The 25,186-nt window shown below is 43.2% G+C and overlaps 1 protein-coding gene across 7 annotated transcripts in view; it reads left to right on the top strand.

Annotated features, from left to right (window-relative positions):
* The window catches only part of CHST9 (carbohydrate sulfotransferase 9), a 215,341-nt gene that overhangs the window by 73,678 nt on the left and 116,477 nt on the right, over nt 1-25,186 (top strand). Inside the window, exon 2 of one of the 7 annotated variants that reach the window (XM_050942022.1) lies at nt 13,101-13,283. The exons of 5 other annotated variants lie outside the window; for them this stretch is intronic. The gene's annotated coding sequence lies outside the window, so the exon portion shown is untranslated. Of the gene's footprint in view, nt 1-13,100; nt 13,284-19,540; nt 19,696-25,186 lie in introns of those variants that run through there. One more of the 7 variants, XM_050942023.1, reaches the window with a different exon arrangement.

Below are 25,186 nucleotides of genomic sequence, written 5' to 3'. Positions count from 1 at the left end.
CTTTGCACCCAGAACTGGCCAGCCCTGGGAACTGCATGGCCCAAGTTTGGCTCCTTTAATATTCCAACTCATTTAACCCCTTTGCACCTAATATTAAAGAATCAGGCACCAGGTCAAATAAACTATTGTTTTTTGTGGAACAATAAGGCTCATCGTCGCTTAAAAAAGGTACAAATCCAGCTCATAATCCTAATTTGCAAAACATGGGCCAACTTTTAAATTGCCTACTGCACACACACAAAAAAAAAAAAAAAACGGGTCCTAAGGGGGGCCCAGGAGGCTGCGAAGGCTGCCGGTGACGGGCGCAATATTACAGCTCTCACTAACCCTACTCAATGAAACCCAAATAATTCAGCCCACCAGGCAAACTTAAAAAAATTTCTAAACTATATTTTAACAAATATAAAACAAGCCCAAAAAACCCCTGTAAATTGGTCTAAGGTCCATAATACTGTGCAAGGGAAAGAAGAACACCCCTCCACCTTTTATAAAAAACTTTATAAAGTATTTTATACTTATAACCACAAAAAACTGGTCCTAATCAGGTACACAGCTCAATTTCAGTCCCTACCCGCTAATGTCCTGGCCCATCGGATTGCTCCAAAAAACTGGGTCTATGTAAAAAGTAAAAACACAAGCCTCTCCAACCCCGGTGGGCAAGCCCTTTCCAAGTCCTCCTTACTTCTCACACTGCAGTTCAAGTGCAAAAGCAAAACACTTAAATTCATCACACCCGAGTCAAGCTAGCCCCTAGGCCGGGGCCAAAAGCAGACAACTCTGGACCTCAAGGGAGCCCCACCAGCTCTTCCCACCGCGACCCAAAAAAGCCTAAAGCAAACAATACCTGGCAAACTAAGCCTCTCAAAAAACTAAAACTGTTCCAACAAAATAAGTCCTAAAACTTTACTAACTTTCTGGGTGGTGATACAATGGTTATTTGCTTTTAGTTTGCCCTTTATATATGCCAACCCCCACCCAGCGGTTAAATCTTTACATTGACTGGCCACATTAAAACACCTGTCTAAATGCTGGCTGTGCCACCAAACTCGTTTTAAAAAAAAAATAAAGTTGTGGGCTGTTCTTGCAAATCTCTCCAAAGTACTCTCCTTGCAGGTAGTACAAAAAACTAAATGGGCATAAATAAAAAAATACCAGTATAATAAATACAAAAAGGTGTCTAAAGTTTAGCATTATTACTGGGCGGCTAAGGGGGTCCCTCTTTTTAATATCCTTAAAATTAAGTATAACCTGCCCCTTTATTTAAAAAATACTAAAAAAATTAAAAAAAAAAATAGGCTACCTTCCCCTTAAGGCCTGTAACCAAACCCTTCAATTTAATGTCAAAACCAAAACCTTTTCCCCTTTAAATACTTCTAAAAGCGCCCCCAAACCCCCTTGCCTCCTAGACAGGCTTTTACTGTAAAATCAACAGGCATTCTTTATCAAAAAAAATAGTTCCCCTTGTTCCTCCTGCTGGGCCCCATAAATAGCACACATACGTTTTATATAAATATTTACTCTGGCATTATATTGCCTCATCCATCCCTTAAAAAAATGTCTGAATGCCCACAGCCCATGGAATCGCTTACAAGTTTTACAGCTAATTTGTTTGCTGTTATGTATTGTGGGGATGTCCTAAATGCTACCCATGCCCTAAAACGCTTAAATATCTCCCATTAAAGGTGCCAGGACCGCATAATAGGTGCACCCAAGCAGTAAAATGTGTCAATGTCCCGGCACCACCGAGTCGCGGGTAATACCCTCACCCTTTATTTAAACCCCCCTGGCTTATATTTTATCCGTGGCCATAGCGCCTACAAAGCTCTCCCTCCCGGCTGGCAGGGTCAGTATGATGTGGCCCGGGTGTTGCCCAATGTCCAAATTAACAACACGTTAAATTCTAATCAAATCCTCAACCTGGGAAGCTATTCTCACAAGCTTTTTACCCCCTCCATAAAAACTAAAACCAAGTGTGCCAATAATCCCTTAATTGTCAAGCAAACAAAATTCCATTCCTTTGTTCATGCGCTCATTCCTAAAATAAAAATAGCTAAACTAAAAAAACAATTGTAAACATTTCTGCAAAGCTCAAAAAAACAGCTAATGCATCAATAAACGCTTTTCAAAAATTGCAACAAAAAATTAAATAGCAAAAATAGCTATGCAAAATAAACGTGCTAAATGCCATAAATGCTAAATACGGGGAGGCTTGTGCTCGTATTAAAAAAATGCTGTTTTTATATTAATCACTCTAGCTTAATTAAAAAAATTTTACAAGCTATTAAAAATGCTGCTGTTGTTTTCCATGCTGTGTCTCTTAATTACACCTTTAGTTTTAAAAACCTCTTCCCAGACCTTAAGTCATAGTTTACTGGCCTCTTCCGTACAATTGTTAAATAAATTGTTTTCTTCCTGTTCTTCCTATATATTGTTTAAATAGTAATGCAATGTGCAAAATGTCTATATAATACTGTAACCAAAGGCTCTGCTATCCGTAAAAAAACCCAGTACCTGTCTCTTCAGCTTAATCATAAATTACGTAACGGGCCTGACAATCTGGGCTTGTCAGGCCCGAAGGGGGGACTGTAAAAGTTACTGGTAGTCCCCCTTAACAGCTTACAAGCAGCCAGTAAAAAAAAAAGCAAAAGCCTCACATACACAGTAACCTAAACTTTTAAACTATCTTTTCTCTTCTGCCTCAAAACAAAAAAAACTTGCTTCAAACCAGTTTTTACTAACCAAATAACAAAGTGCGAAGTTTAACACCTACCAATCAAATGTTAACACGCAAAAGTCTTTGTCTAAAAATATATAAAAAGCTTATAAAATTTATATAAAACAAAGTCTTTATACCATGGTGCAAAGCTCTCCTTTTTTCTGAAAAATAAAGCATCTTTTCCTTATTTCTGTCAGGCTGTTATTAGCTCTCAGCTAGGCAAACCCAATATTTTGGTAACATGGGGGTGACCTTGGAAACCCTGGCTGGAAACCACCCACCCTCCAGGGCTCAGGGCGGGGCTGCCCCACTCCTGCATGTGGGTTTCCTGTTGACTCAGAGTTGGCCCCGCTTGGTCACATGGTACTGCCAGGCCCAATCCCTGCACAGCAGCTGGCAGAACTGAGCCAGTCAGAACTGACCTCAGAAGCTGGGCGAGCTGAGCTGCGAGAGGTAGGAGCAACAACAGGGCACTGCAGCGAGGGGCTGCTGCTTTCCAAAAGGGGAGACTGAAGCTAAGATAGGGGCTGCCAGGGTCAGGGGCATGATTCAAGTTGTTTGGGGGGCTGGCTGAACCTTGAAGTTGTGTCCCCCCTACTATCAACAGTTAGGTATCATCTCTGAACTCTGTCAAACCCTGTTGACCGATCTAATGACTTTGCTAATGTATCTAGTTTAGGAGGTGATTCACTAGAGCAATTGGTGCTGTCTCAGTGCTATATCCTGGTCTGAAATTTAGCTGTGGGAGAGTCTAGGAAGGTGGCAGAAATCAGTTGTTAAAGTTCTCTCTTGGTTTTGCACCCTCCAGGGTGATTCAAAATTTTTGTTCAACTTCTAGCAAAAGGGAAGCCTGTACTGTGAATTATAGGTAGCATAAAAAAAACAAAAACAAAATTAAAAGACCTTCCAAACTTAGTCTAGCACAAACACATGTCCTATATAAGGCACACGTACTTTGACTCTTCACTGAGTTGCACCTTGTGAAGTCACTTACCCCAGAGTGAAGTGTAGAATGATAGAGTTATACACCACTTTGCCACATGGAAATGACTACACTAAACAAAGGACCAGGCAATTGAGAATCAGGCCCATTGTATTTATATTTTCATTAGCAATTCTCTCTTCCTGTCTCTGCTCCTTTACACAGTCTAGTTTTTTCATTCTACCTAGTCTCTGTTTTTGCACTGGAATTTCCCTCTCTACTTAGGTTACCAATTTTGGTTGGACATATTCCTGGAGGTTTTATCACATGACATAACCTTTAATTAAAAATTAATCTTTATTTCCTGGAGGCTTCTGGACAATTCCTGGAGGCTTGGCAACCCTACCTGTACTACTCTTCCCTCCACCAGCCCCATAGTGTATGCAAACCCAAAAACATCCTAGGTTTGAATTAGACTTTTGAAGCTAAGTTCGAGTGGGTTCAAAATGTTATCATTTCTAGTAATGTTAACATTCACCATGTAAAATGATCCTGTGTGGATAACCTAACAATATAATCTTTTATTGCATTCAGTCTTCTTCAGTGGAATTTCGAATTTTGTGTGTGACTTCAGGGCAGCTGCTGGACTGTCATGCCTTCATATTTCTGCCCTGCTTTTATTCCCAGTATTTAGGGCATTTCAGATGGCAGTGGAATCCTAATGTGGGAATTACATATTTAATGGTGGAGTGTCTTCATTCAACAGATTGAGAGTCACTTTATAGGCACACACTGCTCCATTGTCCCTTCCCTCCGACCCCCAACCATCTATAAAGTCCCCTTGTCAACAGGTATAGAATCAGCATAGAATTTAACTTACTATCTAGAGTGCTGCTGGAGTGAGAGAATTTGATGTGCCTGGCTGTGATGGGGCTTAACCCCCATCACCTGTAAGGCAAGAGAAAGAATCCCAAGTAGTCATGCTGTACACATGGGGAGGGAGAGTGCGTAACTGATTGCTTCCTAGCCGTCTTATAAGGAGATGGAAGGAGCTCCATAGGGGAGAGATTATAGAGGACATAGGTCTTTCTGGTAGAGATAAGCACCAGGATAGGGTTTAATAGTGAGGTAATAATGGAGGAAGACTGCGACAGGAACAGGTCATTCTTCTGCAGGGAAAGTCCAGAGGTAGAGTCAACAAGGAAATTATAGTGAAGCCTGAGAGGGCAGAAGGGCCCGTGGTTGAAAACTTTTGTTTGGACTTTGTGTTACCCAGAAGATGTTTAGATTTATAACAGCCAGAAGGCAAGTCAGGAGAAGAGGCAGCTGAAGAGGCCACTGTAGGTCTAAGGGAGAAAAGGACCCTGTGCAGTGTTGTGACCAGAGATAAGGAGATACTGCAAGATGAGGACATGCTACTACATGGGCATACAGGGAACATGTAATGACTAAAGGGCATATACAGGTTTTACTTCTCTGCCTTTAGTAGTTGTGTAAAAGATAACAAAACTTTTTTTATCTGCGTAATGCATTAGTGCAGTCAGTTGTAGCTAAGAAATGCAGAGTCCACATCTATGGTGGAGATGATCTGTTAAAAAATTCCTTCAATCAAAATGGAAAGGCACACATGAAGAATGTTTCTACTGAGGTTTTTAAGAATGCTTTTTACAGTTTTTAATCCAAATATTTTAGAAGTTCATGTGTTTAACTCTGTGGGATCACTAACAGCACTGGTAGATGAAACACTGAAAGAACTATCTCAGATTCTTTGCGATGTGCACTAAAACTACACACTAGTCCTTCTAAGGACATTACAGAAAGCAAAGATTATGGTATTTTTGGGAGGTGTTTTTTGGAAAACAAAGATAAGCATTTCCTTTTCCCAGAACACAAACTAGAGAATTATAGTGGGGCCCAGCTCTTACAATGAAATTCAAAAGCACTAGGAAATCAGTCCTTATTTTGAGCTTTCTGGGGGAAATGAATGAGTCCTGGTTTTCAATTAAATTTCTGCCTAGTTTTGCAAATGAAGACAAAGGGTATTGGCAGCCTTAGGATGATTCTGGTCAACCCAGGCCTTCTTTCAAAAGAAAGCCTCCTTATCCTAGATAAGGAATCCAATTCCTAACTTAAAAGTTTTTGGGGGGCTGAGGTAGAGGTCTTCAAATCTTACTTTTAAGGAGAAAAGAGGAGCTCTGGTGGAGCTGCTGCCTCCCAGTCTTCACAAGGGTTTTTTTGGAGAGGACTCCCTCCCGTCTACTAAAACAATGGGGCATTCCCTGCTTCAGAATACCATATTCTGAGCATAATTTAGGTCTCTAGCCACAGTCCAGCTGAGACTGTTTCCATCCCTGTTGCTGAAGGCAGGGCAGTAGCTATCATTTCACTTCTGAAGAAGAGCCTTCTAGAACTGTAGGGCAGTAGACATATCAACCTAAAGAACAGAGACCGGGGACGCCTCCTTAGGAAACTGGAGCCCATTAGATTAGTCTATCCACACAACTATTTGATCGGAAAGCTTTCAGGCATTTTAAATATGAAGCTTTCTCAACTGAAAAGAACAAACCTCATTTGAATCAATAGATATCTTTGAATAAGCAGACAACAGCAGTTCTTGCTGAGAGGCTTTGATGGCCCCTTCAATATGTGAATTAATGGGTGAATATTTTTTTAGGCTGAAGTGCTATTGAGCTGGATGTCCCTACTGCTATAGCATTGCTTGACAGAGTCAAATTTTAGGCTTTTGACTGAGAAAGGAAGAGGTATTTCACTTGGTCTATTTTATCAGGCAATATCTCTGAAAAGGGGATTCTTGTGGGACTTACTTTTTCTGCACACTTATTAACCACCAGCAAACAACAAAAGAAAACATAAATAGATTTCTGTTCTACTTAGACTAGCTGAAAGCCTAACACTCAAGGAATCTTTAAAAAAGAAATAAAACTTTGATTTACAGTGTAAGTCTTGAAGCAGAGTACACCACCAAATTCACCTTTCCTCACTCAGGGCTTGTCTATCTTGGATGGGGGAAATCAACACTATTAATGTAGCTATGCTGGTGCATGCACACCAGTGCAGCATCCACATTGGGTAAAACTCAACTTGCATCCATGTGACTTATCCTGGTAATTTGCTGGAGTAAACTCCCCTGGAAAAGTATCAGGCCCTACAGACACATTTTCCAATCATGGTTGCTACTTAAGTCAAATATTTCAAGTTTTCTAAAAATGTTTTTTTTTAAAATGTATGACACCTTTGGGTTTTTATATATATGTAGATGGTTGTGTTAGGGAATATCTGAACCTGCTTTGCTGAAAACTTTGAGAAGTGCTAAATTAAAACCAGGGCTATATGGCAGGCTCAATTAAGGTTAGTGCTTTGCTACAGCAAGTCTCAGATCCTGTTACTTCTGAGATTTGGGGGAAGGGGAGTGAGCCAGAGCTTACATAGCTGATAGTGCTAAGTAGCAGCAGCTATGGCTTTCTTCCTGCACTAGCAGGAAGCCCCACCTTCCTCACTTCTGCTGCTTTGGGGCTGATCTGGCAGTCTACTCGAACAGCAGTTTTAAATAGGTTTTAACTGGTTTTTATTGCAAAACAATTGCTATTTTCATATTAAATAATTTGATCTGTAATTTTGGCAGGTTTCACTGCATTTGTGGCTTTTGTCTTTCTTCTGTGACCAGACCATGATTTCATATTGTTTGCCATGGCAAACCATTAGCTCTATACATTGCTATCCAGCAACTGGGTCACTACTACTTTCAAAAAGTGATATTTTCTTTTAATGATTTAGACCACGGGTTGGCAACATTTCAGAAATGGTAAGCCGAGTCTTCATTATTCACCCTAATTTAAGGTTTCGAGTGCCAGTAATACTTTTTAACATTTTTAGAAGGTCTCTTTCTATAAGTCTATAATATACAACTAAACTATTGTTGTATATAAAGTAAATAAGGTTTTTTAAAATGTTTAATAAGCTTCATGTAAAATTAAATTAAAATGCAGAGCACCCCGGACCGGTGGTCAGGACCCAGGCAGTGTGAGTGCCACTGAAAATCAGTTCGCATGCTGCCTTTGGCATACGTGCGATAGGTTGCCTACTCCTGATTTAGATGCTATCTCAAAGACTGCACCATGCTGGCAAGAAAATAGTTTATTTTGAGTTATGAAAGTTGTCTCCCACAACTCCAGAAGACTCAGACAGCCAGCAACCACCCTTTCCTATTTGTTTCTCGTCTGCCACGTGCTGACTGGATTAGGAAGGGCAGAGATCATGTACATGCAGTGTCTAATCTTGGGAAGATTCTTCAGCCCACAGCTGGAATATAGCCCCTGTGTTGCAACTTGGAGGAGTAGTGTTGTGTAAACTAAGTAAACTTTTAAAGTTGCAAAACAAAATGTTCCTTTTTGTTATGGGACAATTAATCTCCTCTCTTTTCTTTGAAAGGTCACTGTGCCTGACATAGTTTACAGATATAACTTTAATCAGCTGAGGACTGTGGCCTTTAAAGCCATGTCTACACTACAGATAGACTCATGGACTCATAGACTCCAGGACTGGAAGGGACCTCGAGAGGTCATCGAGTCCCGTCCCCTGCCCTCATGGCAGGACCAAATATTGTCTAGACCATCCCTAATAGACATTTATCTAACCTACTCTTAAATATCTCCAGAGATGGAGATTCAACAACTTCCCTAGGCAATCTATTCCAGAGTTTAACTACCCTGACAGTTAGGAACTTTTTCCTAATGTCCAACCTAAATCTCCCTTGCTGCAGTTTAAGCCCATTGCTTCTTGTTCTATCATTGGAGGCTAAGGGGAACAAGTTTTCTCCCTCCTCCTGATGACACCCTTTTAGATATCTGAAAACTGCTATCATGTCCCCTCTCAGTCTTCTCTTTTCCAAACTAAACAAACCCAATTCCTTCAGCCTTCCTTCATAGGTCATGTTCTCAAGACCTTTAATCATTCTTGTTGCTCTTCTCTGGACCCTCTCCAATTTCTCCACATCTTTCTTGAAATGTGGTGCCCAGAACTGGACACAATACTCCAGTTGAGGCCTAACCAGCGCAGAGTAAAGCGGAAGAATGACTTCTCGTGTCTTGTTTACAACACACCTGTTAATGCATCCCAGAATCACGTTTGCTTTTTTTGCAACAGTATCACACTGTTGACTCATATTAAGCTTGTGGTCTACTATGACCCCTAGATCTCTTTCTGCCATACTCCTTCCTAGACAGTCTCTTCCCATTCTGTATGTGTGAAACTGATTGTTCCTTCCTAAGTGGAGCACTTTGCATTTATCTTTATTGAACTTCATCCTGTTTACCTCAGACCATTTCTCCAATTTGTCCAGATCATTTTGAATTTTGACCCTGTCCTCCAAAGCAGTTGCAATCCCTCCCAGTTTGGTATCGTCCGCAAACTTAATAAGTGTACTTTCTATGCCAACATCTAAATCATTGATGAAGATATTGAACAGAACCAGTCCCAAAACAGACCCCTGTCGAACCCCACTTGTTATACCTTTCCAGCAGGATTGGGAGCCATTAACAACTACTCTCTGAGTACGGTTATCCAGCCAGTTATGCACCCACCTTATAGTAGCCGCATCTAAATTGTACTTTCCTAGTTTATCTATAAGAATATCATGCGAGACCGTATCAAATGCCTTACTAAAGTCTAGGTATATCACATCCACCGCTTCTCCCTTATCCACAAGGCTCGTTATCCTATCAAAGAAGGCTATCTTATCCTTATCAAAGAAGGCTAGATTAGTTTGACACGATTTGTTCTTTACAAATCCATGCTGGCTATTCCCTATCACCTTACCACCTTCCAAGTGTTTGCAGATGATTTCTTTAATTATCTGCTCCATTATCTTCCCTGGCACAGAAGTTAAACTTACTGGTCTGTAGTTTCCTGGGTTGTTTTTATTTCCTTTTTTATAGATGGGCACTATATTTGCCCCCTTCCAGTCTTCTGGAATCTCCCCTGTCTCCCACGATTTCCCAAAGATAATAGCTAGAGGCTCAGATACCTCTTCTATTAACTCCTTGAGTATTCTAGGATGCATTTCATCAGGCCCTGGTGACTTGCAGGCATCTAACTTTTCTAAGTGATTTTTTACTTGCTCTTTTTTTATTTTATCTTCTAAACCTACCCTCTTCCCGTAAGCATTCACTATATTAGACATTCCTTCAGACTTCTCAGTGAAGACCGAAACAAAGAAGTCATTAAGCATCTCTGCCATTTCCAAGTCTCCCGTTACTGTTTCCCCCTCCTTACTGAGCAGTGGGCCTACCCTGTCCTTGGTCTTCCTCTTGCTTCTAATGTATTGATAAAAAGTCTTCTTGTTTCCCTTTATTCCCATAGCTAGTTTGAGTTCATTTTGTGCCTTTGCCTTTCTAATCTTGCCTCTGCATTCCTGTGTTATTTGCCTATATTCATCCTTTGTAATCTGACCTAGTTTCCATTTTTTATATGACGCCTTTTTATTTTGTAGGTCACGCAAGATCTCGTGGTTAAGCCAAGGTGGTCTTTTGCCACATTTTCTATCTTTCCTAACCATCGGAATAGCTTGCTTTTGGGCCCTTAATAGCGTCCCTTTGAAAAACTGCCAACTCTCCTCAGTTGTTTTTCCCCTCAGTCTTGATTCCCATGGGACCTTACCTATCAGCTCTCTGAGCTTACCAAAATCCGCCTTCCTGAAATCCATTGTCTCTATTCTGCTGTACTCCCTTCTACCCTTCCTTAGAATTGCAAACTCTATGATTTCATGATCACTTTCACCCAAGCTTCCTTCTACTTTCAAATTCTCAACAAGTTCCTCCCTATTTGTTAAAATCAAGTCTAGAACAGCTTCCCCCCTAGTAGCTTTTTCAACTTTCTGAAATAAAAAGTTGTCTGCAATGCAGTCCAGGAACTTATTGGATAGTCTGTGCCCCGCGGTGTTATTTTCCTAACATATATCTGGATAGTTGAAGTCCCCCATCGCCACCAAATCTTGGGCTTTGGATGATTTTGTTAGTTGTTTGAAAAAAGCCTCATCCACCTCTTCCACCTGATTAGGTGGCCTGTAGTAGACTCCCAGCACGACATCACCCATGTTTTTTACCCCTTTTAGCCTAACCCAGAGACTCTCCACACTTCCATCTCCTATGTCCATCTCCACCTCAGTCCAAGTGTGTACATTTTTAATATATAAGGCAACACCTCCTTCCTTTTTCCCCTGTCTATCCTTCCTGAGCAAACTATACCCATCCACACCAACATTCCAGTCGTGTGTATTATCCCACCAAGTTTCAGTAATGCCAACAATGTCATAGTTGTATTTATTTATTAGCACTTCCAGTTCTTCCTGCTTATTACCCATACTTCTTGCATTTGTATATAGGCATCTAAGATACTGGTTTGATCTTGCCTCCCAGCTTTGCCCTGACCCTCCTTCCTCTCTGCCATTATAGCCCGTGCTCCCTCCTGTTTCCAACCCATCTCCTAGGTCTTGTTCCCCACTTACCTGTGGGATTTGCTCACCTGTCCCCGTCGAACCTAGTTTAAAGCCCTCCTTACTAGGTTAGCCAGTCTGTGCGCAAATAAGGCCTTTCCCCTCTTCGAAAGGTGAACGCCATCTGTGCCTAGCAGTCCTTCCTCGAATAGCATCCCGTGGTCAAGGAAGCCAAAGCCCTTCTGGCGACACCATCTTCGCAGCCAGGCATTCACCTCCACGATGCATCTGTCTCGGCCCGGGCCCCTACCTTCAACAGGAAGAATCAAAGAGAATACCACCTGAGCTTCAAACTCCTTAACCCGTACTCCCAGAGCCCTGTAGTCACTCTTGATCTGCTCAGTGTCACACCTCGCAGTATCATTTGTGCCCACATGGATGAGTAGCATGGGGTAGTAGTTAGAAGGCCGGATAATCCTCGACAATGCCTCTGTAACATCTCGGATACGGGCCCCTGGCAGGCAGCATACCTCCTGGGATGAACGGTCAGGGCGACAGATGGGTGTCTCCGTCCCCCTCAGCAGAGAGTCTCCAACCACCACTATCCTACATTTCTTATCAGTGGTGGCAGCAGACCTTCCAGCCTTAGGGGTACAAGGCTTCACCTCCTTAACTGTTGGGGGTGATTCCTTCTCTCCTGTATCAAGAAGAGCATAACGGTTATCTTTTACCACAGCAGAAGGGTTCGCAGCAGGGGTGGAGCACTGCCTGCTGCTAGAAGTAACCAGCTGTAGCTGTTCTGTGGTAATATGTACACTTGGTACAGTGATGGGGTTTTTCCACAGCTGTAGTTAATTCAGCCCCTCAAGAGGCAACAGCTAGATTGACAGAAGAATTCTCTCGACCTATGTGGTCTATAGCGGGACTTAAGTCTGCTTAACTGCATCTCTCAGGCATGTGAATTTTTTTACACCCCTGCGTGACATAGCTAGGTCAACCTAAGTTTTAGGTGTAGAACAGGTCTGAGATCAGCAGATACTTCTCCAGGTAAATCAAAGTTATTGCGTTCAGGGCTTATCTTTGATAACTACTAGAAGAAATTTGAGTAAACCCAATTAGAATCTTTCAATTAATCTGTTGTCCCAGGAACCTGTCGCCCAACATGTTTATTGTTTTGATCCAAAATTTAAGTGGACAATGCAACCAACTGAAATTTTCTCTGTAGTCATTGCTAGGGAGTACGGCTACCCTAACATCAGATGCCTGCCAAGTTAATTAGGAAGAGGCTCTGAACCGAAGAAAAGTGGCAGGAAGCCTACTTGCACATCTATTGTGGGGTCCTACTGACATTAAACTGACTGCCCAGTTGGTGTATGTACATTTGAGCCATGGCCTTAGTGATGGCTGTGATAATCTGTACTCCTATATTCACCCCCTTTACAGAACTATGATACTTTGTACAAAAGCAGCAAAGAGTCCTGTGGCACCTTATAGACTAACAGGCATATTGGAGCATGAGCTTCCGTGGGTGAATACCCACTTCGTCAGATGCATCCGACAAAGTGGGTATTCACCCACGGAAGCTCATGCTCCAATATGTCTGTTAGTCTATAAGGTGCCACAGAACTCTTAGTCTGGATCTGTAAAAGCAGCAAACATGGCTACCCCTCTGATACTTTGTACAAAATGTATGCCTTCTGAGATATCTTCTGAAAACTCATAATATGCTGATCATTATCATCCTGGTGAAATGTGTGGCAATGTTGCATGCAAGATTATAAGATTCCTCTGTATGGTATTACTAGACATGTTCCAAATCTGGGGGGAACAGCCACAAACCAGTTCCTCGGAGACAAAAGGCTAGCCAATGTCTCAATCAGCTGTCCACAAAATCAAATGGATCAAGTAGTCATTCTTTGGCAGGAAAGAGGATGTAGGTGAAAATCTACATCTTGACAAAGAAACAGCTGGGGGGACCCCATACACATAGTTTTTCTTTTTCTGAACCTCAGCTGGAGATGATTCTCAAAGAAGAAAAGGAACTACACAAGGAGAAAGGAGGTGCCCCAAATGATTCCTCCCTTTCTCTCAACTCATGGCCTCCACAACACCTGAAGAACAAAATAAACTGTTTTGGACTGGAAGAGGGATCCGTACTGAAAGGAATTCAACCAGTAAGACTGCTGAAGCATGTGGTGAGAGAGACATTTGCTTTGAATTCACTTAGCTTGTTAAGTTAGGTATTAGTTGCATTTTACTTTTATTTTCTTTAACCAGTCCTGACTGTTATGCCTCATTACATGTCATTGTAGTAAAAAAGGAGCCTGAGACATAAACCCTTGTATCAGAAGCCCTGTGTGAGGCCTGAGGCCTGAACTAAAGTAGTGGCTGAGCCCTGGTAATATAAAGCAAAGTTAAGAAAAGTCAAGCTGTGAGCAGAAGTCACGCTCGGCCTGCATGCAGTTCACAGAATCTGGCAAGAACAGGGCTGATATTGCAAAAACAGATGCATTCCTAAGAAATACTAGGCACAGGACACTCAGGCAAACACAATCCAGAAGGGTGGTACCAAAATACCCCAATACCAACTATGGTACAAACACACTCCCCGAACATGATACAAGGACAAATTTACTAAAGGTAAGGTCAGGATGACAGTTTTGATAGAGATGTTTTGATCGAACCAACATGTACAAGGTAATGGGTGGTAGCAAACCATGTCAGGGGGCAGTTACTAACTATGTCAGAAGGGCAATACATAATGTGTTTGTATCGGTAAAATGAAATCTCAGAGGGGGTGTCTTTGGCCAGCCAAGGGGGAATGGAAAGTCCCGCCATTCACTGAGCTGAGTCCATTGCAATGGGTATATATGTTTTAGTGTACCTGTAACCATTGAGCTAGGGCATTAGGACCATGCTTCATTGACAATAAATCTGAAATGGGTCTTGTGGTCTTATTGGGCAATTTGATCGAGGTCTGTTGTGCCAGCTATCTATGCAGAGTTGTGACAACACACGGAGAGAACACACACGCAGCCAACATCTGCTGGGTCATCACTTAAAATCTACCTATTTGTAGTTAATAAACTTGTTTTATTGATTTATCTAAACCAGCGTGTTTGGACTGAAGTGTTTGGGAAACTCCATTTGGGATAACACGATTTGTGCTTGTCATTTTCTATTCGTAAAACGATGGACTTTATTTGTGCTTGTGTTGTCCAGGAGAGGGCTGGACAATACAAGATGTACATTTCTGGGGGAAAGGCTGGGACTAGGAATTTACTAGTGTTGCTCTGCAGTGTAATTCATGAGTGGCTGGCTGTACATACATGTAGTGTCCCCTCTCCACCCTATTACCTTCTTTAATGCCAATCTGCTTACAGGTTTTGATGGACAGGTCTGGGTTCTTCTGGATCCCGCCACCCACTCAGCAGGGTGTATCTTCTTTATTTTTTCCTCTGAGTTTATTTGGTGGTGCCTCCACCCCCCTTGCTCTTTCCTGGCATGGTCACCTGGGCAGCTTGGGAGGAAAATTCTAACCACGGGGTAATCCCCACTTATTTGCCAGATAGTTGGAGATTTCCAAGAAATAACACAAACACATGCAATATATTCAACACAATAACTATATTAAACAGGAGACAAATATAACAGGGTAAAACACTGCTGTTAGGGTCACCGGTGCCCACGCTGCTAATACCTGTGACTTTCCCCAGTTATGTCACTTGATGTAGCAAATGTAAGATTAGTGTCCTATTGGTATGCGAACTTTGTTGGGGCCCTTGATGACCTATGCCATAAAATTCTTCTGTGCAGTGGTTTAGCAGTGTTGCTGACTAGGTTACAGCCCAATGGACTTACAAGTGGGAGAAGGTGGTAAATCCCTCCATAGGTTTAATATGCAGCAGTTTGTAAAATCCCCATACCCTTACTCCCTGGCTTGAGGATACAGTTCAGGGAGCAGGGCTTACTTACTTCCTGGCTCGAGGATACAGTTCAGGGAGCAGGGGGTCCCCAAAACAAATTCCCTGACTAAAAGATGGTGCACTCACAAACTCCATGAATTATCCTCAGGTTCAGATATGACTCTGGACTTCTCAGTCACTGCAGAGGGGCTGATGTTTGCTGGCAGGAATCTTCTTCAAGCAGGAATCAGGCTGCTTTGGTCCCAGGATTTCCCCTCACCACAGAGGGGTGCAGGGCTCAAGGTGAAGGTTACACAACTGTACTAAGATCCAAACTGTAGTCTCCTAGCTCAGCGTCCAGACATACACACAGCAGGCAACAGCCCTGAACTAACAAACAGAGCAGAGCTGACCATGCTATGACTGGTCTCAACTAGGGAGCTGGAGGGCTAACTCAGCCTGTCTGGGGAAGTTTCCCAGCAAACTCTACAAACTGGGAATTATCAGTGGAGAAGGAAAAACCCAAGGGATCTTGCTTTCATGTTTGCAGAGGCCAGTTCTCAAGGCCTGCATGCAGGCCTACGACTCAACAGCTCCCCACACAGCCAGCCCTGCCCTTGCCCTGACTGGCTCCAGACTTGACTCCAAAATAGCATCTCCACTTTCCTGAACTCCCTGGGATGGGCATCTTACTTCCTATTGGTTGCCGGGCAGACTATGAGTTTGCCTTGGCTCTCCTTCCCTACCAGGGTCAGTGTGCCTCACCCCTTAGCTGTCAGCAGACAGAGCCCCAGGGATCTTGGTATTCTCCTTGGGGGTTACCTACAGTATAGCTGGGAGTGACTTACATGCTGGAGGCTGTGTATGAGCGGACAGCGAATGGTAGTTCTCACAGCGAAGTAGTGTAAAAGGCATAAAAATGCTGTGGCCATTTAATGTCCCATGATTCTTTTTATATAAGGTTGGTATTATCTCTGGAGTCCTGGCTAAATTCTCGTTTAGAATGCTTGTTTAGACTGTTAGCATGTTCTCTCTAGCTAAATCCCTCTGGAAACTTCAGTTGCAAAAAATTACATTTGGTTGTCTGGAGTTGCTTTGTGATGTTCAACAGTTGTTTCACTCCAAGATTGGTGTTAAAATGATCCTGGGACACCATCTGTAGCTAAACAGGGCAAACAATGAAAGGACATATTGCTGTTACTCTATGAAGGGGTTATGCCTATAAGTGAGTGATGGGACTGAGTGTCAGTGAGTAGTTAGCAAATTAAATGCTGGAGTAATTCTAGGAGCAAGGTAGTATAGCATTTTAAATTCAGCTGGAGCTATCTGGAGCACAGTTGCAGTAAATATTTTCAACTCCCCTGAAGTTTTTACAGTATGTTGGGGGAGGAGGCTGTCGGGGGCTCTGGGAAATACTTTAAGAATTTAAGCCCTATACTTCAGTAAAATGCTTAAAGGGGAGAGAGGTGAAGACTAGTGTTTGGCACACAGGTCTGGGAATTTTGACCTATTGAGTGCTGATTCTGGCTCTAACAATAGTTCACTATGTGGTTTTAAGAAAATTGTCATTTTGCCTTAATTTCCTCATCTGTTAAATGGGATAATACTACTTGCCTGCATCTCAGGGCTATTTTGAGAATGTTAGATAATACTTGCAAAGCATTTTGAACATGTAAAGTGCTATATTAGTGTTAATTAAGGTATTTACTATGGATTATAATCCCTAAAAGCCTTTTGCACTGAATTCTATTACCTGCTGCTCCAGTCTTTAACTAGCAATACCAGTGTTACTCCTATTACAGGCCCTAGCAGCTTACTGTATGTGCCACAACCTTTATCTGGACTCATACACACTGGTTTGATATTGCTGGGGAGTCAACCTAGGTTTGTGCAAACAAAACATGTAGGATGTTGGCGGAGACACCTTTTAAATAAAGAACTATATGGCTTTTGCAAACAAACTTATCCTGCTATCCTTAGGGTGTTCTCATTTACCAACCTTAGGTGTGGGGTTTTTTTACAAGTGGATTCTCATGCAGGGCGGGGTGTATGGGGTCCGGGGCAGATTTGACAAATCCCTCACTTCCAGGACTGACCTGTCATTCCAGGACTGACCGTGCCGGCCCACAGGGTCCACCAAAGCATGGGACCTAGAGCGGTTGCCCCGATTCGCTGTACCCAAGGGAGAGCTCTGGCTAGCAGGGAACTTGATTGAGTTGAATGGGGCTTCATAGGACTGACTGTGTGGACTGGCTTGTCGGATTGTAACCCTGGGCCGGTTCCTGTTAGGTCAAACTGGCCTTCAGTTTAGATTTTATACTGAAAGGTTTATTTTTAAACTTCAGACCAATACAAATGTCTCCGGACCAGTTTTGTATGTAGTGTAGTTGTACAGAAGATTAGGAAAACATGTGTAAGCCGAGTCAGGATGAGCTCTACCCTGACATCTGGTGGTGAATTGTGGTGAGTTGTGGAAAAGAACTTCAGGAGCTGGTCTTGTTTGCATAGGCACACCCACCCCACCTAGCATGAACCCACAGTCACCCAAATGGTCACTTTTGCTGCTGTAGGATCCCCAGTTTCTCTGTTATTGGGGCAGAAAGAATAAAGTGTTGTTACCCTGATTATGTGAATCAAGGAACTGTTTTATGACAGAGGGACTCACCATCAACTAATTAGCACAAGGGACATGGGTTCCAAAACCCAGTGAATTGAGCCACAACTTGAGGAGTTCAATAACTCAGACATAGGTTAGGGGTTTGTTACAGGAGTGGGTGGGATTCTGTGGCCTGTATTGTGCAGATGGTCAGACTAGATGATCATAATGGTCCCTTCTGACCTTAAAGTCTGTGAGTGAGGCTGGGGACAGGTATTTGTACCTGATGGTATGGGTCCTGAAATACCCACTGCACCTCCTTCTCTCCCCCCTGTTGAATAGCAGAGCTGATTTTGATTCTATTAAGAGTCTAGTTACAGGCTGCTGTGCTGAATTCACTTTGGGCCAATGGTGCACCAGCACTGGGCCTCCCCTACTATAAGCTGAAATCACTAAAGAGCTAAAATTACAAAGAGCTGAGATCACTGAATGCTGTGTTAACTAGTGGGGGAGCCTGAAGATATATTGCTAAGTGGCTGGCAGAGCGGAGCAGTTTCTGGGATGATTGGCGCGGCCCATGGGATGGCAAGTGGAGTGAAGCTGAGCGGAGCAGTTCATGGGATGCTGGAGCTGCTCATGGGACGGCTGGTGGAGTGGAGTGGCTCGTGGTGAAGGTTGCAGCAGAACCCCATGGAGAGGCGGAGCAGTCAGCCTCGAACCATGTAAGGTGCCCCTTAACACCCCGTGCACTCCTTCCCCCCCATTTCCACCCAGGCAGGGTGTGTGTGTGTGTGTGTGTGTGTGTGTGTAAAACTCTGCAGATAAACTTTTGATCTCTGGGGCTGCACTGACCAGGGACAGAGCCTTTTGGGGTGATCTTTTTTGGGTGTTAGACTTAAGACCCTGAGGGGAAAAGGACACTGCTAAACTTACTTGGGGGTGGGTTTTTTGCTCATGGTTTGTGTTAAGAATCCAGTTTGTGATGTTTCCTCAACATAATGTCACATTATTTCCCTCCTTTATTAAAAGGATTTTGCTACATTCAGACTCTACTCTTGCAAGAGGGGAAGTATTGCCTCCCGGGGGGGGGCTGGTATGTAATTGTCCCAGGTCACTGGGTGGGGGCTCAATCTGGTTTTGCATTGCATTATTGAAATGGAACCCCTAGATACTGAACCTGGCCTTTGTTGCTGCCCGTTCAGATGGGCTGAAGGGTTACACATGTGTTAGGTAACATCTCTTATTGAAACAACTTCTACTGGTGCGAGAAACTGGAAGGACTGGTCCCTTACAATATGTGCTAACTGCTGCAGCTAAACAATCTGTTCCACCTTGGAGTTAGCTGTGAAGCTGGATGTTTCTTTCCTGTATCTGAAGAAGAGCTCTGTGTGGCTCCCAAAGCTTGTCTCTCATCCCCTAGAAGCTGGTCCAATAACAGATATAGCCTCACCCACCTTGTCTCTCCATGCCCTCTTAACGATATCAGGCTCAAAACAAGGGCAAACCGTTTCTACTGCAGTGTTTGCAAGTCAGACCTTGTGGTGTCTGGGAACAGGCAAGAGACACTGACCACACAGACGCAGGGGAAGCGGCTAGTTCCAACCTAGGGGAGAGCCACGGCGTCTTCTTAGGGGCTTTCGCTGTGAATTACCTGGTGTGTTGATCATGTGGGTGAAGTTTTCTAACCTTTAATCCATAGGAACCGAGCTCTCCGGGTTAATTAACAGCGTGCCCCCTGCAGGGGTGGGGGATTGGTCAGTAGGTACAGGAAGAACCGAGTACGGGGAGAAGGACTCCGGCAGGACCGCGGGGAAAGAGGCGAGTGCGCCGCACGTGGACCTGGGGAAGGCGGGGCAGCGGCGCGGGGCAGCCCTTGCAGCTGGGCGTGGCTGTCCCTTAGTCCGGCGGGGGGTGATTGTGCTGCCTCCCTCGATCAGCTGGGGGGGGGAGTGTCCGGCGTGCGGGGCTCCAGCCTCCGCTGCCCCGGGAGCTCTAACTACAGCGGGAGCAGGGGAGGCTGCGCGAGGCTGGGAAGTTTCCGCTGGGACCTGAGCTCCGGCGGGCGGAGATCCCATGACCTGCGGGAGGCTCGCAGCTCGGCTTGCGGTAAGTGCCCTGTGCAGCAGGAGGCGGGTATGGGGGCTTGCTGCGTTTGTCCGGGGCGGGAGCTAGACACACGTTCTCAGCTCAGGTGACTTTGTCTCTGTGCAGTTAACCATTAAATGCGCTCGACTCTTCCCCACCAGGCTCCCTAAACCTGGGCTCTGCACGCAGCGAAATTACCGCGTCTCTGCCTTCCGCCTGTGTGCCTGCCACTAGCTCTGCATGGGGCTAGGGTTTGCCAGGAGCTCTGGGACAGCTCGGACGCGGTTCCGATCTCTCTCCCCCATAGAAAACGTCTATTGATCTCTCGAGAGCCTGGGTGGTTCTGCCTGGGGTAGGTACCAAAGGATTCAGGGGTGAAATGTCAGTTGCTCCTATAAGGCAACTTCAGTCCCTTTGCAGGGCTGGAATGAAGGTTTGTTGTTGAGGTTTAAACTAACTTTTTTTTCATCTTGTCTTAGAAGTTATTTAGTTCATTCACATCCTTTATTTTCAGTCTATTTGTGGTGATGGCTTTCACTAGCTGCCCTTGAACGTTTAGGTCCTGATCCAAAGCTCATTTGAGGTCAACGGAGGGTGAGGGGGCGGCGGAACTTCCACAGACGTCAGTGGTTTTTTGGATGGGCCCTTGAATGAAGACATGTGGAGAGTACCTCAGAAACGAGACAATTTATCAAAGTCTTGATGTAAACTTCTATTTAATCACTCTAGGAACCAGAAGATATTTTCACATAACCGGTGTTGTATAATACTATAGGTCACTTCACAACTCTTGAGTTCAGTTTTGCTGTTTTCCCTTACAGTTTTGTTCAGTGTGTGCAAATGGTGTATATCATTGTCATTTTAAACGTAACTAATTTTTTATTATGCATTTTAGCGACACTCAAGTGGCAACTCAGCAATGAAAAACAGTTCAAAAATTTTTCGTGGAAATAATAAAGTGAGCTGGGTTGGTTTAGTGGGTTTTTGGGGGGGGGAGAGGAGCAGAAGGAAGACTACTTGTTTCATTTTTTTAGGGACATCAATGTATGGAAAAACTATGTCATTAAGAAGTTAGAGACTCTGTAGCTACCTTGCTTTATTCTGTGACAAGTGAACTGAGTGGAAAGGTACAAACCTCCTACCTTTCCACTGGCTGACTTTTTTGGCAAATACTGTTGCACAGCAGAAACCTAGAATTCAGGACCTGGGTTCAAAAATAAAAGACTAAGTAATGTTCCCTGGATAGTTTTTTTGGGCAGCAGAGTGAGTGATTGGGGCAAAAAGCAAGTCATCTTGGTATACTAATACCACTTTGATTCACTACAGTCAATAAACAAGACCCCCTATTTGAATGTAGAGAAATTATGGAAAGATTTTGCTTTCTGTCTACTAGTTATACACAAACACTCCAATCCTGCAGATGTTTAAACATGTTTTTGACTTCACGCGTGCTAATCCCATTGTCTAAAATTAAGTATTTGTATAAGTGCTTGCAGGATTGGAGCCTCAGGTGTTTTTAAACAAGCATGTGTCTTGATTACTGCTCTACCTCCCAGGTTTCCTTCTGTTGTTTATTACACTTCCTTGTGTCTTGCCATGAATTTAACTCTAAGATCTTCAGGGCAGAGATTAAGCTGTTTTATGATTATTTACAGCATCTACCCAATTCCCCTAATCATGATTGAAGAAGAAAGTACTACTTTCTATGCTTATCACTGACCTCTCTTCCTCTACATAGTCCCTATAGAGAAGAAGAGAAATCTCATGAAATGAGACAAATAACTGTTTCTCTCCTGAAATGATTTTTGTTTACTGATTGATTAATGTGAATTCCTTATATATGAAACATTTAAGGAGTAGGTGCAATAATACACTGAGACTGCAAAGCATATCCCAAAGATAGGGTAAATAGAAGCACATAGCTTACCTTCTGAATACCATTCATCCTATACAATATATGGCATAAAGTGCAATAATAACAAGGCATAATTGCTATAACCGTATTAAGGTGTACATTGTAATAAGGGCAAGTGAAATAGAAATAGAAATGCTAAATATATGTGCAGCTGAGCTTGCTCCGATAATGGTTATATTTGGAATTTCCTGAGTGTTCTTGAAGCCTTAATATTTTTCAAGCTGTAGGGATTGGAGGGGTTCTGTTTGTGTGTGGTTTTGTTTTTTTTTAAGCTTTACTCTTTCAAGTGACTTGGAATTGTCATTTGAAGATCACGTCAAATGTGGAACTTTAAAACTCAAGATCTTTTTCTTCATTCTGAGCTCTATGAAAGTTATGTTGGCTTCCTTACTCACAATATTATAATGCTGGTAATAGGGGTTCTGAAAGCCAAATAATGCCTTTAGTTACATTCGGGCATGGCTGTATTACAACTGGTCTAGCAATTTGAAGAACTGTTGATGTCCGCTTTCTTCTCCACTCCCTCATACTTCTGCCTCTACTGGGTTCCCATGCAATCAAAATGGCTGCCATGTACCTGTACTATTTGACTGTTCACTGCCTTTTAGTTCAATGCTTCTAATTAGCAGTTGTGCCAAAAAATAAAAAAAAAATCCTGCTCTCGGAGAGAAATGTATGCCTGCAACTGATTCGACACCTTGGAGCTAAAGAGACTTCACAGAACAAAAAAGGAGAATGAGCATGGAAGATGAGACACTGAAGCCTAAATCATCCCATATGTCAAAGAGGTCCTCTAAATTCCTCACTTTTATATTCCAGGAGAGGTAGGTGATACAAGTCCAATGGCTGAAAGTTGAACCAGAAATAAGGTGCAAATTTTGAACAATGAAGGTTATTAACACCGTGTCTTGGTGGATTCTCCATTACTGGAAACTTTTTAAAATCAAGATTGGTTCTTTTAGAAAGATATGCTCTTACTGATCTCGAAGCAGTAACTAATTCAGGGGATTACTTATGTGTTTACACATATGTAATACTGTTATACAGCAGACCTGACTAGATGATGATCTATGAACCACTTAAAATTTGGATTCTTAAGCTGGAACTCTTTTAAATGAGGTATCCTGTTTTGCTTACCCACAGTGCACTATGTCTACGTGCAGCACTTGTTGCAAACTTTTCAGCATCTGAGCTATTGCATCTATCCCAGAGTGCTCAGCTAGGTTCCGGGAGCAGGAAAATAGCGACGATGAATAGTGCACATGTTCATAATTTTGATTTGTTCCCATGACTGATAAGAATAGCTCTGTCCAGTATGAGGAACCACATGTGTTATGAAGGGCTAGGGCTATGATCTTCCACTTGAAGTTGCTATGGTAGAGTGTCAGCACTTTCCTCCCATCTGTGTTCCGGAGGTCTGGCATATGACCTTTTGAGTTTCCGTAGCTGAAAAGGTGAGGAGCTGGATTTCTCTTTCTCCTTTGAATTACTTCAGTAACTTCTGTTCCTTGGTTCTTGTTGCTGAACTAATTAACAGCTTTTTAACTTCTTGTTTCTAGGATACAGAGAAGGAAATAGGCTGGGCCCGTGTCCAGGAGGACATCCCTCCATGGAGCCCAGAAAGTTCTCCCCAGCATGCCACAGCACTACAATGGAGTCACTAAGAGAGACACTGTTCTTTGGGGAAGGCTAGGGAAAAATGAGTGTGTGCTGGGGGATTATGGAAAGGTAAGTGGCTTCTAGGGTGACCAGATGTCCTGATTTTTGTAGGGATAGTCCTGATATTTGAGGCTTTTTCTTATATAGAAGAAGCCTATTACCCCCACCCCCACCCCGTGTCCCAATTTTTCACACTTGCTGTCTGGTCACCCTAATGGCTTCATCTGCGGTATGAGCGGTTGTGATAGCTCTATTATGTATCTTTCACGTAATGACACTGTTCTGTTTTCTGTTTTTAGGAGTGTGTGAGGAACGACTGAGGTAGTGGGTGAACATTTGTGGCAATGACCAGTAAAATAAATGCACAAGGATGAGATTGTCTGAGTGTCTGTGTCTATCTCTCTAATGGTTAATCTTTGTCCTTTTCTGTTTTTCAGGAGAATACCAAGGGGGGAGACAGTGTTGCCAAACTTCTGTAGTTTACTATTTAAGTTTCTTTCACTCTGTTTCTGTGTTGATTTTTATTTTTGGGGTTGTGATGTGGCAGTTATAGGGAGGTTTGAAAGTAGGAGTTACTCAGCTGCTCTATGCTCTGGCTACCACCAGATTTTCATGTGGACTTGCATGCTTGGAATCAAAAAGGTGATATGAATGTCAAATATCTCTCTAGTGAAGACAGAACTGGGAAGTGCCACGTAGTTCCAGGACAAGAGTGTTGCTTAAGGGGAAGGGAAAGAGTGAGGACTGAATAAAGTGGGATTACTTAGAAGTTGTGGCAGAGGCATCAGGAGCTGCTTTCCCTCATTTCTGCTGGGTCCTGGTGCCCAGAGTATTTTACCAGGTGGTGCTTGTCCTGCAATAGGATGTACTTCTCTGGATTAGAACTAAAATCTGAAGGAAGGAAAAATAAAATGACTGTATGTTAATGGAGTAGGAGGTTTCGTGTTAAATATGACAGTGTTACTAAATACTTTTGCTCTTAAAAGAATTTGAAATATTAAAAGTTAATATGGGCTCACTATAAAATTTCTAAGCTCTCATTTCAAACTCAGTAACTGAAAACTTGTTGCTGATTACCCCTAGAGTTCAGTGCTGAAAACTGATATGTGCACTTCTGTTCTTCTAGCTTTCTGTATCACTTACAGATCTGAACAACATGTGGTTATGTCTCCTAGGCCTCTAATGTCTAAACTTTTTGGTATGTATCTTATTATGGAATTCCTCCATAACTGCCTTTATTGAAGTCAGTGGGGCAGATTGTGACCCTCTTGATCTGTGCAGAAGAGGTTTGCCACCCCCGGGTGAGTACTGCAGTTGAGGAGTGCTGGTATGGAAATAACAGAACATAACATACCAGTCTGGGTCCTCAAAAGGGTGCTGGGATGGCATCCTGGAGCATTCTGGCAGGGGACTTGAGCCTGGTTAGCCAGACTTGGTTCATCCCTCCTTTGTGCAGAAGCAGAGTTTGGGGGCTCCCATGGCACTATCTCACCCCTTCCCCCTCCCCCTTTCTTGGATCTTGCAGAGCCCTGAACCTGTATATCCAAGGGTTTGCTTGGAGAGTCAGACTGGGCTGAGGGAAAAGTGGAGTTGGCTTGGGGGGGAAGGGGGCACAAGTCTCTCAGTTGCATTAACGTTACCCCATAGCCTCCAATCCCAAGATTGCCTGGAGTAGTTGAGGTCAGGGCAGAGTCCCTGATGGTATATTTCCACTGGAGCCACACGGTCAAGGAATTAGGAATAGAGGGTGGCCTGGGGTTACAGCTAGTGGGGACACAGGCTCCACACAGATGGGTCCACTGATGTTAGAGTAAGCTTTGTCATGGGGGAGGAGCAACCCTCCCATCCCCTCAATAAGCAGTGGGGGCTAATCTCTGAGGTAATCCTTCCAGAGAGTTCCTCTTTGTTGGGGGAGAGAGTTGTCCCCCTCCTACAGCT

The sequence above is a fragment of the Gopherus flavomarginatus genome, chromosome 2 (assembly GCF_025201925.1).
Source record: "Gopherus flavomarginatus isolate rGopFla2 chromosome 2, rGopFla2.mat.asm, whole genome shotgun sequence".
Lineage (NCBI taxonomy): Eukaryota > Metazoa > Chordata > Testudines > Testudinidae > Gopherus > Gopherus flavomarginatus.
This window is presented reverse-complemented; position numbering and strand designations above follow the sequence as displayed.